The 15,322-nt window shown below is 43.0% G+C and overlaps 16 non-coding genes across 16 annotated transcripts; all 16 read left to right on the top strand.

Annotated features, from left to right (window-relative positions):
- On the top strand, positions 1 to 73 carry Trnaf-aaa (transfer RNA phenylalanine (anticodon AAA)). The gene has a single exon. It is a non-coding gene; the product is annotated as a tRNA-Phe (tRNA).
- A 380-nt stretch (positions 74 to 453) lies between these two features.
- On the top strand, positions 454 to 525 carry Trnad-guc (transfer RNA aspartic acid (anticodon GUC)). Its single transcript has one exon. It is a non-coding gene; the product is annotated as a tRNA-Asp (tRNA).
- Positions 526 to 829: 304 nt separating this feature from the next.
- Trnad-guc (transfer RNA aspartic acid (anticodon GUC)) lies at positions 830 to 901 on the top strand. Its single transcript has one exon. It is a non-coding gene; the product is annotated as a tRNA-Asp (tRNA).
- Positions 902 to 2,237: 1,336 nt separating this feature from the next.
- Trnaf-gaa (transfer RNA phenylalanine (anticodon GAA)) lies at positions 2,238 to 2,310 on the top strand. Its single transcript has one exon. It is a non-coding gene; the product is annotated as a tRNA-Phe (tRNA).
- Positions 2,311 to 2,607: 297 nt separating this feature from the next.
- On the top strand, positions 2,608 to 2,680 carry Trnaf-gaa (transfer RNA phenylalanine (anticodon GAA)). Its single transcript has one exon. It is a non-coding gene; the product is annotated as a tRNA-Phe (tRNA).
- Positions 2,681 to 2,690: 10 nt separating this feature from the next.
- Positions 2,691 to 2,762, top strand: Trnad-guc (transfer RNA aspartic acid (anticodon GUC)). Its single transcript has one exon. It is a non-coding gene; the product is annotated as a tRNA-Asp (tRNA).
- A 1,737-nt stretch (positions 2,763 to 4,499) lies between these two features.
- Positions 4,500 to 4,572, top strand: Trnaf-gaa (transfer RNA phenylalanine (anticodon GAA)). The gene has a single exon. It is a non-coding gene; the product is annotated as a tRNA-Phe (tRNA).
- A 1,419-nt stretch (positions 4,573 to 5,991) lies between these two features.
- On the top strand, positions 5,992 to 6,064 carry Trnaf-gaa (transfer RNA phenylalanine (anticodon GAA)). The gene has a single exon. It is a non-coding gene; the product is annotated as a tRNA-Phe (tRNA).
- Positions 6,065 to 6,737: 673 nt separating this feature from the next.
- Positions 6,738 to 6,810, top strand: Trnaf-gaa (transfer RNA phenylalanine (anticodon GAA)). The gene has a single exon. It is a non-coding gene; the product is annotated as a tRNA-Phe (tRNA).
- Positions 6,811 to 7,865: 1,055 nt separating this feature from the next.
- Positions 7,866 to 7,938, top strand: Trnaf-gaa (transfer RNA phenylalanine (anticodon GAA)). Its single transcript has one exon. It is a non-coding gene; the product is annotated as a tRNA-Phe (tRNA).
- A 1,249-nt stretch (positions 7,939 to 9,187) lies between these two features.
- Positions 9,188 to 9,260, top strand: Trnaf-gaa (transfer RNA phenylalanine (anticodon GAA)). The gene has a single exon. It is a non-coding gene; the product is annotated as a tRNA-Phe (tRNA).
- Positions 9,261 to 10,303: 1,043 nt separating this feature from the next.
- Positions 10,304 to 10,376, top strand: Trnaf-gaa (transfer RNA phenylalanine (anticodon GAA)). Its single transcript has one exon. It is a non-coding gene; the product is annotated as a tRNA-Phe (tRNA).
- Positions 10,377 to 11,795: 1,419 nt separating this feature from the next.
- Positions 11,796 to 11,868, top strand: Trnaf-gaa (transfer RNA phenylalanine (anticodon GAA)). Its single transcript has one exon. It is a non-coding gene; the product is annotated as a tRNA-Phe (tRNA).
- A 673-nt stretch (positions 11,869 to 12,541) lies between these two features.
- Trnaf-gaa (transfer RNA phenylalanine (anticodon GAA)) lies at positions 12,542 to 12,614 on the top strand. Its single transcript has one exon. It is a non-coding gene; the product is annotated as a tRNA-Phe (tRNA).
- Positions 12,615 to 13,669: 1,055 nt separating this feature from the next.
- Positions 13,670 to 13,742, top strand: Trnaf-gaa (transfer RNA phenylalanine (anticodon GAA)). The gene has a single exon. It is a non-coding gene; the product is annotated as a tRNA-Phe (tRNA).
- A 1,413-nt stretch (positions 13,743 to 15,155) lies between these two features.
- Positions 15,156 to 15,228, top strand: Trnaf-gaa (transfer RNA phenylalanine (anticodon GAA)). Its single transcript has one exon. It is a non-coding gene; the product is annotated as a tRNA-Phe (tRNA).
- Positions 15,229 to 15,322: the final 94 nt, after the last annotated feature.

The following is a 15,322-nucleotide window of genomic DNA, read 5'->3' as shown; positions in this document are numbered from 1 at the left end:
GCCGAAATAGCTCAGATGGGAGAGCGTTAGACTAAAGATCTAGAGGTCCCTGGTTCGATCCCAATTGTTGGCAAGCGTTACTGTCCTCGGTAGTATAGTGGTCAGTATCCCCGCCTGTCACGCGGGAGACCGGGGTTCGATTCCCCGACGGGGAGTTTGCGATATTTCTTTAATATTTTTATTGGATAACACTAATAATTCTACATGTGCGCTTTCGATTGACTTTAGAAATCTTGACAAACCACATTCGCTGAGTAACACAATTCTTTATTAGATGTATCTTCTCTCGTCCTTTTATGAACAAATAACATCTTGCTGATTCTTTCCAATTTCATTCTGGTAAAGCTGCTTTCCGATTTCTCCTAGGCGTGCCGAAATAGCTCAGTTGGGAGAGCGTTAGACTGAAGATGTAAAGGTCCCTGGTTCGATCCCGGGTTTCGGCAAGCGTAACTGTCCTCGGTAGTATAGTGGTCAGTATCCCCGCCTGTCACGCGGGAGACCGGGGTTCGATTCCCCGCCGGGGAGTTTGCGATATATCAATAATCTTTTTATTTTTATTGGATAACACTAATAATTCTACCTGTGCGCTTTCGATTGACTTTAGAAATCTTGACAAACCACATTCGCTGAGTAACACAATTCTTTATTAGATGTATCTTCTCTCGTCTTTTTATGAACAAATAACATCTTGCTGATTCTTTCCAATTTCATTCTGGTAAAGCTGCTTTCCGATTTCTCCTAGGCGTGCCGAAATAGCTCAGTTGGGAGAGCGTTAGACTGAAGATGTAAAGGCCCCTGGTTCGATACCGGGTTTCGGCAAGCTTAACTGTCCTCGGTAGTATAGTGGTCAGTATCCCCGCCTGTCACGCGGGAGACCGGGGTTCGATTCCCCGCCGGGGAGTTTGCGATATTTCTTTAATATTTTTATTGGATAACACTAATAATTCTACATGTGCGCTTTCGATTGACTTTAGAAATCTTGACAAACCACATTCGCTGAGTAACACAATTCTTCCTTAGATGTATCTTCTCTCGTCCTTTTATGAACAAATAAAATCTTGCTGATTTTTTCCAATTTCATTCTGGTAAAGCTGCTTTCCGATTTCTCCTAGGCGTGCCGAAATAGTTCAGTTGGGCGAGCGTTAGACTGAAGATCTAAAGGTCCCTGGTTCGATACCGGGTTTCGGCAAGCGTAACTGTCCTCGGTAGTATAGTGGTCCGTATCCGCGCCTGTCACGCGGGAGACCGGGGTTCGATTCCCCGCCGGGGAGTTTGTGATATATCAATAATCTTTTTATTTTTATTGGATAACACTAATAATTCTACATGTGCGCTTTCGATTGACTTTAGAAATCTTGACAAACCACATTCGCTGAGTAACACGATTCTTCCTTAGATGTATCTTCTCTCGTCCTTTTATGAACAAATAACATCTTGCTGATTCTTTCCAATTTCATTCTGATAAAGCTGCTTTCCGATTTCTCCTAGGCGTGCCGAAATAGCTCAGTTCGGAGAGCGTTAGACTGAAGATCTAAAGGTCCCTGGTTCGATCCCGGGTTTCGGCAAGCGTAGCTGTCCTAGGTGGTATAGTGGTCAGTATCCCCGCCTGTCACGCGGGAGACCGGGGTTCGATTCCCCACCGGGGAGTTTGCGATATTTCTTTAATATTTTTATTGGATAACACTAATAATTCTACATGTGCTCTTTCGATTTACTTTAGAAATCTTGACAAATCACATTCGCTGAGTAACACAATTCTTCCTTTGATGTATCTTCTCTCGTCCTTTTATGAACAAATAACATCTTGCTGATTCTTTCCAGTTTCATTCTCATAAAGCTGCTTTCCGATTTCTCCTAGGCGTGCCGAAATAGCTCAGTTGGGAGGGCGTTAGACTGAAGATCTAACGGTCCCTATTTCGATCCCGGGTTTCGGCAAGCGTAACTGTATTGGTAGTATAGTGGTCAGTATCCCCGCCTGTCACGCGGGAGACCGGGGTTCGATTCCCCGCCGGGGAGCTTGCGATATAACATTAATCTTTCTATTTTTATTAGATAACACTAATAATTCTACATGTGCGCTTTCGATTGACTTTAGAAATCTCGACAAACCACATTCGCTGAGTAACACAATTCTTCCTTAGATGTATATTCTCTCGTCATTTTATGAACAAATAACATCTTGCTGATTCTTTCCAGTTTCATTCTGGTAAAGCTGCTTTCCGATTTCTCCTAGGCGTGCCGAAATAGCTCAGTTGGGAGAGCGTTAGACTGAAGATCTAAAGGTCCCTGGTTCGATCCCGGGTTTCGGCAAGCGTAACTGTCCTCGGTAGTATAGTGGTCAGTATCCCCGCCTGTCACGCGGCAGACCGGGGTTCGATTCCCCGCCGTCGAGTTTGCTATATTTCTTTAATATTTTTATTGGATATTACTAATAATTCTACATGTGCGCTTTCGATTGACTTTAGAAATCTTGACAAACCACATTCGCTGAGTAACACAATTCTTTATTAGATGTATCTTCTCTCGTCCTTTTATGAACAAATAACATCTTGCTGATTCTTTCCAATTTCATTCTGGTAAAGCTGCTTTCCGATTCCTCCTAGGCGTGCCGAAATAGCTCAGTTGGGAGAGCGTTAGACTGAAGATCTAAAGGTCCCTGGTTCGATCCCGGGTTTCGGCAAGCGTAACTGTCCTCGGTAGTATAGTGGTCAGTATCCCCGCCTGTCACGCGGGAGACCGGGGTTCGATTCCCCGCCGGGGAGTTTGCGATATATCAATAATCTTTTTATTTTTATTGGATAACACTAATAATTCTACCTGTGCGCTTTCGATTGACTTTAGAAATCTTGACAAACCACATTCGCTGAGTAACACTATTCTTTATTAGATGTATCTTCTCTCGTCCTTTTATGAACAAATAACATCTTGCTGATTCTTTCCAATTTCATTCTGGTAAAGCTGCTTTCCGATTTCTCCTAGGCGTGCCGAAATAGCTCAGTTGGGAGAGCGTTAGAATGAAGATCTAGAGGTTCCTGGTTCGATCCCGGGTGTTGGCAAGCGTAACTGTCCTCGGTAGTATATTGGTCAGTATCCCCGCCTGTCACGCGGGAGACCGGGGTTCGATTCCCCGCCGGGGAGTTTGCTATATTTCTTTAATCTTTTTATTTTTATTGGATAACACTAATAATTCTACATGTGCGCTTTCGATTGACTTTAGAAATCTTGACAAACCACATTCGATGAGTAACACAATTCTTTATTAGATGTATCTTCTCTCGTCCTTTTATGAACAAATAACATCTTGCTGATTCTTTCCAATTTCATTCTGGTAAAGCTGCTTTCCGATTTCTCTTAGGCGTGCCGAAATAGCTCAGTTGGGAGAGCGTTAGAATGAAGATCTAGAGGTTCCTGGTTCGATCCCGGGTGTTGGCAAGCGTAACTGTCCTCGGTAGTATATTGGTCAGTATCCCCGCCTGTCACGCGGGAGACCGGGGTTCGATTCCCCGCCGGGGAGTTTGCTATATTTCTTTAATCTTTTTATTTTTATTGGATAACACTAATAATTCTACATGTGCGCTTTCGATTGACTTTAGAAATCTTGACAAACCACATTCGATGAGTAACACAATTCTTCCTTAGATGTATCTTCTCTCGTCCTTTTATGAACAAATAACATCTTGCTGATTCTTTCCAATTTCATTCTGGTAAAGCTGCTTTCCGATTTCTCCTAGGCGTGCCGAAATAGCTCAGTTGGGAGAGCGTTAGACTGAAGATGTAAAGGTCCCTGGTTCGATCCCGGGTTTCGGCAAGCGTAACTGTCCTCGGTAGTATAGTGGTCAGTATCCCCGCCTGTCACGCGGGACACCGGGGTTCGATTCCCCGCTGGGGAGTTTGTGATATATCAATAATCTTTTTATTTTTATTGGATAACACTAATAATTCTACATGTGCGCTTTCGATTGACTTTAGAAATCTTGACAAACCACATTCGCTGAGTAACACAATTCTTTATTAGATGTATCTTCTCTCGTCCTTTTATGAACAAATAACATCTTGCTCATTCTTTCCAATTTCATTCTTTTAAAGCTGCTTTCCGATTTCTGCTAGGCGTGCCGAAATAGCTCAGTTGGGAGAGCGTTAGACTGAAGATCTAAAGGTCCCTGGTTCGATCCCGGGTTTCGCCAAGCGTAATTGTCCTCGGTAGTATAGTGGTCAGTATCCCCGCCTGTCACGCGGGAGACCGGGGTTCGATTCCCCGACGGGGAGTTTGCGATATAACATAAATCTTTTTATTTTTATTTTTATTTTTATTGGATAACACTAATAATTCTACATGTGCTCTTTCGATTTACTTTAGAAATCTTGACAAATCACATTCGTTTAGTAACACAATTCTTCCTTAGATGTATCTTCTCTCGTCCTTTTATGAACAAATAACATCTTGCTGATTCTTTCCAGTTTCATTCTCATAAAGCTGCTTTCCGATTTCTCCTAGGCGTGCCGAAATAGCTCAGTTGGGAGAGCGTTAGACTGAAGATCTAAAGGTCCCTGGTTCGATCCCGGGTTTCGGCAAGCGTAATTGTCCTCGGTAGTATAGTGGTCAGTATCCCCGCCTGTCATGCGGGAGACCGGGGTTCGATTCCCCGGCGGGGAGTTTGCGATATATCAATAGTCTTTTTATTTTTATTGGTTAACACTAATAATTCTACATGTGCGCTTTCGATTGACTTTAGAAATCTTGACAAACCACATTCGCTGAGTAACACAATTCTTTATTAGATGTATCTTCTCTCGTCCTTTTATGAACAAATAACATTTTGCTGATTCTTTCCAATTTCATTCTGGTAAAGCTGCTTTCCGATTTCTCCTAGGCGTGCCGAAATAGCTCAGTTAGGAGAGCGATAGACTGAAGATCTAAAGGTCCCTGGTTCGATCCCGGGTTTCGGCAAGCGTAACTGTCCTCGGTAGTATAGTGGTCAGTATCCCCGCCTGTCACGCGGGAGACCGGGGTTCGATTCCCCGCCGTCGAGTTTGCTATATTTCTTTAATCTTTTTATTTTATTTGGATAACACTAATAATTCTACATGTGCGCTTTCGATTGACTTTAGAAATCTTGACAAACCACATTCGCTGAGTAACACAATTCTTTATTTGATGTATCTTCTCTCGTCTTTTTATGAACAAATAACATCTTGCTGATTCTTTCCAATTTCATTCTGGTAAAGCTGCTTTCCGATTTCTCCTAGGGGTGCCGAAATAGCTCAGTTGGGAGAGCGTTAGACTGAAGATGTAAAGGTCCCTGGTTCGATCCCGGGTTTCGGCAAGCGTAACTGTCCTAGGTAGTATAGTGGTCAGTATCCCCGCCTGTCACGCGGGAGACCGGGGTTCGATTCCCCGACGGGGAGTTTGCGATATTTCTTTAATATTTTTATTGGATAACACTAATAATTCTACATGTGCGCTTTCGATTGACTTTAGAAATCTTGACAAACCACATTCGCTGAGTAACACAATTCTTTATTAGATGTATCTTCTCTCGTCCTTTTATGAACAAATAACATCTTGCTGATTCTTTCCAATTTCATTCTGGTAAAGCTGCTTTCCGATTTCTCCTAGGGGTGCCGAAATAGCTCAGTTGGGAGAGCGTTAGACTGAAGATGTAAATGTCCCTGGTTCGATCCCGGGTTTCGGCAAGCGTAACTGTCCTAGGTAGTATAGTGGTCAGTATCCCCGCCTGTCACGCGGGAGACCGGGGATCGATTCCCCGACGGGGAGTTTGCGATATTTCTTTAATATTTTTATTGGATAACACTAATAATTCTACATGTGCGCTTTCGATTGACTTTAGAAATCTTGACAAACCACATTCGCTGAGTAACACAATTCTTCCTTAGATGTGTCTTCTCTCGTCCTTTTATGAACAAATAACATCTTGCTGATTCTTTCCAATTTCATTCTGGTAAAGCTGCTTTCCGATTTCTCCTAGGCGTGCCGAAATAGCTCAGTTGGGAGAGCGTTAGACTGAAGATCTAAAGGTCCCTGGTTCGATCCCGGGTTTCGGCAAGCGTGACTGTCCTCGGTAGTATAGTGGTCAGTATCCCCGCCTGTCACGCGGGAGACCGGGGTTCGATTCCCCGACGGGGAGTTTGTGATATATCAATAATCTTTTTATTTTTATTGGATAACACTAATAATTATACATGTGCGCTTTCGATTGACTTTAGAAATCTTGACAAACCACATTCGCTGAGTAACACAATTCTTTATTAGATGTATCTTCTCTCGTCCTTTTATGAACAAATAACATCTTGCTGATTCTTTCCAATTTCATTCTGGTAAAGCTGCTTTCCGATTTCTCCTAGGGGTGCCGAAATAGCTCAGTTGGGAGAGCGTTAGACTGAAGATGTAAATGTCCCTGGTTCGATCCCGGGTTTCGGCAAGCGTAACTGTCCTAGGTAGTATAGTGGTCAGTATCCCCGCCTGTCACGCGGGAGACCGGGGATCGATTCCCCGACGGGGAGTTTGCGATATTTCTTTAATATTTTTATTGGATAACACTAATAATTCTACATGTGCGCTTTCGATTGACTTTAGAAATCTTGACAAACCACATTCGCTGAGTAACACAATTCTTCCTTAGATGTATCTTCTCTCGTCCTTTTATGAACAAATAACATCTTGCTGATTCTTTCCAATTTCATTCTGGTAAAGCTGCTTTCCGATTTCTCCTAGGCGTGCCGAAATAGCTCAGTTGGGAGAGCGTTAGACTGAAGATCTAAAGGTCCCTGGTTCGATCCCGGGTTTCGGCAAGCGTGACTGTCCTCGGTAGTATAGTGGTCAGTATCCCCGCCTGTCACGCGGGAGACCGGGGTTCGATTCCCCGCCGTCGAGTTTGCTATATTTCTTTAATCTTTTTATTTTTATTGGATAACACTAATAATTCTACATGTGCGCTTTCGATTGACTTTAGAAATCTTGACAAACCACATTCGCTGAGTAACACAATTCTTTATTAGATGTATCTTCTCTCGTCCTTTTATGAACAAATAACATCTTGCTGATTCTTTCCAATTTCATTCTGGTAAAGCTGCTTTCCGATTTCTCCTAGGCGTGCCGAAATAAATCAGTTGGGAGAGCGTTAGACTGAATATCTAAAGGTCCCTGGTTCGATCCCGGGTTTCGGCAAGCGTAACTGTCCTCGGTAGTATAGTGGTCAGTATCCTCGACTGTCACGCGGGAGACCGGGGTTCGATTCCCCGCCGGGGAGTTTGCTATATTTCTTTAATCTTTTTATTTTTATTGGATAACACTAATAATTCTACATGTGCGCTTTCGATTGACTTTAGAAATCTTGACAAACCACATTCGATGAGTAACACAATTCTTCCTTAGATGTATCTTCTCTCGTTCTTTTATGAACAAATAACATCTTGCTGATTCTTTCCAATTTCATTCTGGTAAAGCTGCTTTCCGATTTCTCCTAGGCGTGCCGAAATAGCTTAGTTGGGAGAGCGTTAGACTGAAGATGTAAAGGTCCCTGGTTCGATCCCGGGTTTCGGCAAGCGTAACTGTCCTCTGTAGTATAGTGGTCAGTATCCCCGCCTGTCACGCGGGAGACCGGGGTTCGATTCCCCGCCGGGGAGTTTGTGATATATCAATAATCGTTTTATTTTTATTGGATAACACTAATAATTCTACATGTGCTCTTTCGATTTACTTTAGAAATCTTCACAAATCACATTCGTTGAGTAACACAATTCTTCCTTAGATGTATCTTCTCTCGTCCTTTTATGAACAAATAACATCTTGCTGATTCTTTCCAGTTTCATTCTCATAAAGCTGCTTTCCGATTTCTCCTAGGCGTGCCGAAATAGCTCAGTTGGGAGAGCGTTAGACTGAAGATCTAAAGGTCCCTGGTTCGATCCCGGGTTTCGGCAAGCGTAATTGTCCTCGGTAGTATAGTGGTCAGTATCCCCGCCTGTCATGCGGGAGACCAGGGTTCGATTCCCCGGCGGGGAGTTTGCGATATATCAATAATCTTTTTATTTTTATTGGTTAACACTAATAATTCTACATGTGCGCTTTCGATTGACTTTAGAAATCTTGACAAACCACATTCGCTGAGTAACACAATTCTTTATTAGATGTTAGACTAACTGTCCTAGGTAGTATAGTGGTCAGTATCCCCGCCTGTCACGCGGGAGACCGGGGTTCGATTCCCCGACGGGGAGTTTGCGATATTTCTTTAATATTTTTATTGGATAACACTAATAATTCTACATGTGCGCTTTCGATTGACTTTAGAAATCTTGACAAACCACATTCGCTGAGTAACACAATTCTTTATTAGATGTATCTTCTCTCGTCCTTTTATGAACAAATAACATCTTGCTGATTCTTTCCAATTTCATTCTGGTAAAGCTGCTTTCCGATTTCTCCTAGGGGTGCCGAAATAGCTCAGTTGGGAGAGCGTTAGACTGAAGATGTAAAGGTCCCTGGTTCGATCCCGGGTTTCGGCAAGCGTAACTGTCCTAGGTAGTATAGTGGTCAGTATCCCCGCCTGTCACGCGGGAGACCGGGGTTCGATTCCCCTACGGGGAGTTTGCGATATTTCTTTAATATTTTTATTGGATAACACTAATAATTCTACATGTGCGCTTTCGATTGACTTTAGAAATCTTGACAAACCACATTCGCTGAGTAACACAATTCTTTATTAGATGTATCTTCTCTCGTCCTTTTATGAACAAATAACATCTTGCTGATTCTTTCCAATTTCATTCTGGTAAAGCTGCTTTCCGATTTCTCCTAGGGGTGCCGAAATAGCTCAGTTGGGAGAGCGTTAGACTGAAGATGTAAATGTCCCTGGTTCAATCCCGGGTTTCGGCAAGCGTAACTGTCCTAGGTAGTATAGTGGTCAGTATCCCCGCCTGTCACGCGGGAGACCGGGGATCGATTCCCCGACGGGGAGTTTGCGATATTTCTTTAATATTTTTATTGGATAACACTAATAATTCTACATGTGCGCTTTCGATTGACTTTAGAAATTTTGACAAACCACATTCGCTGAGTAACACAATTCTTCCTTAGATGTGTCTTCTCTCGTCCTTTTATGAACAAATAACATCTTGCTGATTCTTTCCAATTTCATTCTGGTAAAGCTGCTTTCCGATTTCTCCTAGGCGTGCCGAAATAGCTCAGTTGGGAGAGCGTTAGACTGAAGATCTAAAGGTCCCTGGTTCGATCCCGGGTTTCGGCAAGCGTGACTGTCCTCGGTAGTATAGTGGTCAGTATCCCCGCCTGTCACGCGGGAGACCGGGGTTCGATTCCCCGCCGTCGAGTTTGCTATATTTCTTTAATCTTTTTATTTTATTTGGATAACACTAATAATTCTACATGTGCGCTTTCGATTGACTTTAGAAATCTTGACAAACCACATTCGCTGAGTAACACAATTCTTTATTAGATGTATCTTCTCTCGTCTTTTTATGAACAAATAACATCTTGCTGATTCTTTCCAATTTCATTCTGGTAAAGCTGCTTTCCGATTTCTCCTAGGGGTGCCGAAATAGCTCAGTTGGGAGAGCGTTAGACTGAAGATGTAAAGGTCCCAGGTTCGATCCCGGGTTTCGGCAAGCGTAACTGTCCTAGGTAGTATAGTGGTCAGTATCCCCGCCTGTCACGCGGGAGACCGGGGTTCGATTCCCCGACGGGGAGTTTGCGATATTTCTTTAATATTTTTATTGGATAACACTAATAATTCTACATGTGCGCTTTCGATTGACTTTAGAAATCTTGACAAACCACATTCGCTGAGTAACACAATTCTTTATTAGATGTATCTTCTCTCGTCCTTTTATGAACAAATAACATCTTGCTGATTCTTTCCAATTTCATTCTGGTAAAGCTGCTTTCCGATTTCTCCTAGGGGTGCCGAAATAGCTCAGTTGGGAGAGCGTTAGACTGAAGATGTAAATGTCCCTGGTTCGATCCCGGGTTTCGGCAAGCGTAACTGTCCTAGGTAGTATAGTGGTCAGTATCCCCGCCTGTCACGCGGGAGACCGGGGTTCGATTCCCCGACGGGGAGTTTGCGATATTTCTTTAATATCTTTATTGGATAACACTAATAATTCTACATGTGCGCTTTCGATTGACTTTAGAAATCTTGACAAACCACATTCGCTGAGTAACAGAATTCTTCCTTAGATGTGTCTTCTCTCGTCCTTTTATGAACAAATAACATCTTGCTGATTCTTTCCAATTTCATTCTGGTAAAGCTGCTTTCCGATTTCTCCTAGGCGTGCCGAAATAGCTCAGTTGGGAGAGCGTTAGACTGAAGATCTAAAGGTCCCTGGTTCGATCCCGGGTTTCGGCAAGCGTGACTGTCCTCGGTAGTATAGTGGTCAGTATCCCCGCCTGTCACGCGGGAGACCGGGGTTCGATTCCCCGCCGTCGAGTTTGCTATATTTCTTTAATCTTTTTATTTTTATTGGATAACACTAATAATTCTACATGTGCGCTTTCGATTGACTTTAGAAATCTTGACAAACCACATTCGCTGAGTAACACAATTCTTTATTAGATGTATCTTCTCTCGTCCTTTTATGAACAAATAACATTTTGCTGATTCTTTCCAATTTCATTCTGGTAAAGCTGCTTTCCGATTTCTCCTAGGCGTGCCGAAATAGCTCAGTTAGGAGAGCGATAGACTGAAGATCTAAAGGTCCCTGGTTCGATCCCGGGTTTCGGCAAGCGTAACTGTCCTCGGTAGTATAGTGGTCAGTATCCCCGCCTGTCACGCGGGAGACCGGGGTTCGATTCCCCGCCGTCGAGTTTGCTATATTTCTTTAATCTTTTTATTTTATTTGGATAACACTAATAATTCTACATGTGCGCTTTCGATTGACTTTAGAAATCTTGACAAACCACATTCGCTGAGTAACACAATTCTTTATTAGATGTATCTTCTCTCGTCTTTTTATGAACAAATAACATCTTGCTGATTCTTTCCAATTTCATTCTGGTAAAGCTGCTTTCCGATTTCTCCTAGGGGTGCCGAAATAGCTCAGTTGGGAGAGCGTTAGACTGAAGATGTAAAGGTCCCTGGTTCGATCCCGGGTTTCGGCAAGCGTAACTGTCCTAGGTAGTATAGTGGTCAGTATCCCCGCCTGTCACGCGGGAGACCGGGGTTCGATTCCCCGACGGGGAGTTTGCGATATTTCTTTAATATTTTTATTGGATAACACTAATAATTCTACATGTGCGCTTTCGATTGACTTTAGAAATCTTGACAAACCACATTCGCTGAGTAACACAATTCTTTATTAGATGTATCTTCTCTCGTCCTTTTATGAACAAATAACATCTTGCTGATTCTTTCCAATTTCATTCTGGTAAAGCTGCTTTCCGATTTCTCCTAGGGGTGCCGAAATAGCTCAGTTGGGAGAGCGTTAGACTGAAGATGTAAATGTCCCTGGTTCGATCCCGGGTTTCGGCAAGCGTAACTGTCCTAGGTAGTATAGTGGTCAGTATCCCCGCCTGTCACGCGGGAGACCGGGGATCGATTCCCCGACGGGGAGTTTGCGATATTTCTTTAATATTTTTATTGGATAACACTAATAATTCTACATGTGCGCTTTCGATTGACTTTAGAAATCTTGACAAACCACATTCGCTGAGTAACACAATTCTTCCTTAGATGTGTCTTCTCTCGTCCTTTTATGAACAAATAACATCTTGCTGATTCTTTCCAATTTCATTCTGGTAAAGCTGCTTTCCGATTTCTCCTAGGCGTGCCGAAATAGCTCAGTTGGGAGAGCGTTAGACTGAAGATCTAAAGGTCCCTGGTTCGATCCCGGGTTTCGGCAAGCGTGACTGTCCTCGGTAGTATAGTGGTCAGTATCCCCGCCTGTCACGCGGGAGACCGGGGTTCGATTCCCCGACGGGGAGTTTGTGATATATCAATAATCTTTTTATTTTTATTGGATAACACTAATAATTATACATGTGCGCTTTCGATTGACTTTAGAAATCTTGACAAACCACATTCGCTGAGTAACACAATTCTTTATTAGATGTATCTTCTCTCGTCCTTTTATGAACAAATAACATCTTGCTGATTCTTTCCAATTTCATTCTGGTAAAGCTGCTTTCCGATTTCTCCTAGGGGTGCCGAAATAGCTCAGTTGGGAGAGCGTTAGACTGAAGATGTAAATGTCCCTGGTTCGATCCCGGGTTTCGGCAAGCGTAACTGTCCTAGGTAGTATAGTGGTCAGTATCCCCGCCTGTCACGCGGGAGACCGGGGATCGATTCCCCGACGGGGAGTTTGCGATATTTCTTTAATATTTTTATTGGATAACACTAATAATTCTACATGTGCGCTTTCGATTGACTTTAGAAATCTTGACAAACCACATTCGCTGAGTAACACAATTCTTCCTTAGATGTATCTTCTCTCGTCCTTTTATGAACAAATAACATCTTGCTGATTCTTTCCAATTTCATTCTGGTAAAGCTGCTTTCCGATTTCTCCTAGGCGTGCCGAAATAGCTCAGTTGGGAGAGCGTTAGACTGAAGATCTAAAGGTCCCTGGTTCGATCCCGGGTTTCGGCAAGCGTGACTGTCCTCGGTAGTATAGTGGTCAGTATCCCCGCCTGTCACGCGGGAGACCGGGGTTCGATTCCCCGCCGTCGAGTTTGCTATATTTCTTTAATCTTTTTATTTTTATTGGATAACACTAATAATTCTACATGTGCGCTTTCGATTGACTTTAGAAATCTTGACAAACCACATTCGCTGAGTAACACAATTCTTTATTAGATGTATCTTCTCTCGTCCTTTTATGAACAAATAACATCTTGCTGATTCTTTCCAATTTCATTCTGGTAAAGCTGCTTTCCGATTTCTCCTAGGCGTGCCGAAATAAATCAGTTGGGAGAGCGTTAGACTGAATATCTAAAGGTCCCTGGTTCGATCCCGGGTTTCGGCAAGCGTAACTGTCCTCGGTAGTATAGTGGTCAGTATCCTCGACTGTCACGCGGGAGACCGGGGTTCGATTCCCCGCCGGGGAGTTTGCTATATTTCTTTAATCTTTTTATTTTTATTGGATAACACTAATAATTCTACATGTGCGCTTTCGATTGACTTTAGAAATCTTGACAAACCACATTCGATGAGTAACACAATTCTTCCTTAGATGTATCTTCTCTCGTTCTTTTATGAACAAATAACATCTTGCTGATTCTTTCCAATTTCATTCTGGTAAAGCTGCTTTCCGATTTCTCCTAGGCGTGCCGAAATAGCTTAGTTGGGAGAGCGTTAGACTGAAGATGTAAAGGTCCCTGGTTCGATCCCGGGTTTCGGCAAGCGTAACTGTCCTCTGTAGTATAGTGGTCAGTATCCCCGCCTGTCACGCGGGAGACCGGGGTTCGATTCCCCGCCGGGGAGTTTGTGATATATCAATAATCGTTTTATTTTTATTGGATAACACTAATAATTCTACATGTGCTCTTTCGATTTACTTTAGAAATCTTCACAAATCACATTCGTTGAGTAACACAATTCTTCCTTAGATGTATCTTCTCTCGTCCTTTTATGAACAAATAACATCTTGCTGATTCTTTCCAGTTTCATTCTCATAAAGCTGCTTTCCGATTTCTCCTAGGCGTGCCGAAATAGCTCAGTTGGGAGAGCGTTAGACTGAAGATCTAAAGGTCCCTGGTTCGATCCCGGGTTTCGGCAAGCGTAATTGTCCTCGGTAGTATAGTGGTCAGTATCCCCGCCTGTCATGCGGGAGACCAGGGTTCGATTCCCCGGCGGGGAGTTTGCGATATATCAATAATCTTTTTATTTTTATTGGTTAACACTAATAATTCTACATGTGCGCTTTCGATTGACTTTAGAAATCTTGACAAACCACATTCGCTGAGTAACACAATTCTTTATTAGATTTATCTTCTCTCGTCTTTTTATGAACAAATAACATCTTGCTGATTCTTTCCAATTTCATTCTGGTAAAGCTGCTTTCCGATTTCTCCTAGGGGTGCCGAAATAGCTCAGTTGGGAGAGCGTTAGACTGAAGATGTAAAGGTCCCTGGTTCGATCCCGGGTTTCGGCAAGCGTAACTGTCCTAGGTAGTATAGTGGTCAGTATCCCCGCCTGTCACGCGGGAGACCGGGGTTCGATTCCCCGACGGGGAGTTTGCGATATTTCTTTAATATTTTTATTGGATAACACTAATAATTCTACATGTGCGCTTTCGATTGACTTTAGAAATCTTGACAAACCACATTCGCTGAGTAACACAATTCTTTATTAGATGTATCTTCTCTCGTCCTTTTATGAACAAATAACATCTTGCTGATTCTTTCCAATTTCATTCTGGTAAAGCTGCTTTCCGATTTCTCCTAGGGGTGCCGAAATAGCTCAGTTGGGAGAGCGTTAGACTGAAGATGTAAAGGTCCCTGGTTCGATCCCGGGTTTCGGCAAGCGTAACTGTCCTAGGTAGTATAGTGGTCAGTATCCCCGCCTGTCACGCGGGAGACCGGGGTTCGATTCCCCTACGGGGAGTTTGCGATATTTCTTTAATATTTTTATTGGATAACACTAATAATTCTACATGTGCGCTTTCGATTGACTTTAGAAATCTTGACAAACCACATTCGCTGAGTAACACAATTCTTTATTAGATGTATCTTCTCTCGTCCTTTTATGAACAAATAACATCTTGCTGATTCTTTCCAATTTCATTCTGGTAAAGCTGCTTTCCGATTTCTCCTAGGGGTGCCGAAATAGCTCAGTTGGGAGAGCGTTAGACTGAAGATGTAAATGTCCCTGGTTCGATCCCGGGTTTCGGCAAGCGTAACTGTCCTAGGTAGTATAGTGGTCAGTATCCCCGCCTGTCACGCGGGAGACCGGGGATCGATTCCCCGACGGGGAGTTTGCGATATTTCTTTAATATTTTTATTGGATAACACTAATAATTCTACATGTGCGCTTTCGATTGACTTTAGAAATTTTGACAAACCACATTCGCTGAGTAACACAATTCTTCCTTAGATGTGTCTTCTCTCGTCCTTTTATGAACAAATAACATCTTGCTGATTCTTTCCAATTTCATTCTGGTAAAGCTGCTTTCCGATTTCTCCTAGGCGTGCCGAAATAGCTCAGTTGGGAGAGCGTTAGACTGAAGATCTAAAGGTCCTTGGTTCGATCCCGGGTTTCGGCAAGCGTGACTGTCCTCGGTAGTATAGTGGTCAGTATCCCCGCCTGTCACGCGGGAGACCGGGGTTCGATTCCCCGCCGTCGAGTTTGCTATATTT

The sequence above is a fragment of the Argiope bruennichi genome, chromosome 7 (genome assembly GCF_947563725.1).
Source record: "Argiope bruennichi chromosome 7, qqArgBrue1.1, whole genome shotgun sequence".
NCBI classification, from domain to species: domain Eukaryota; kingdom Metazoa; phylum Arthropoda; class Arachnida; order Araneae; family Araneidae; genus Argiope; species Argiope bruennichi.
This window is presented reverse-complemented; position numbering and strand designations above follow the sequence as displayed.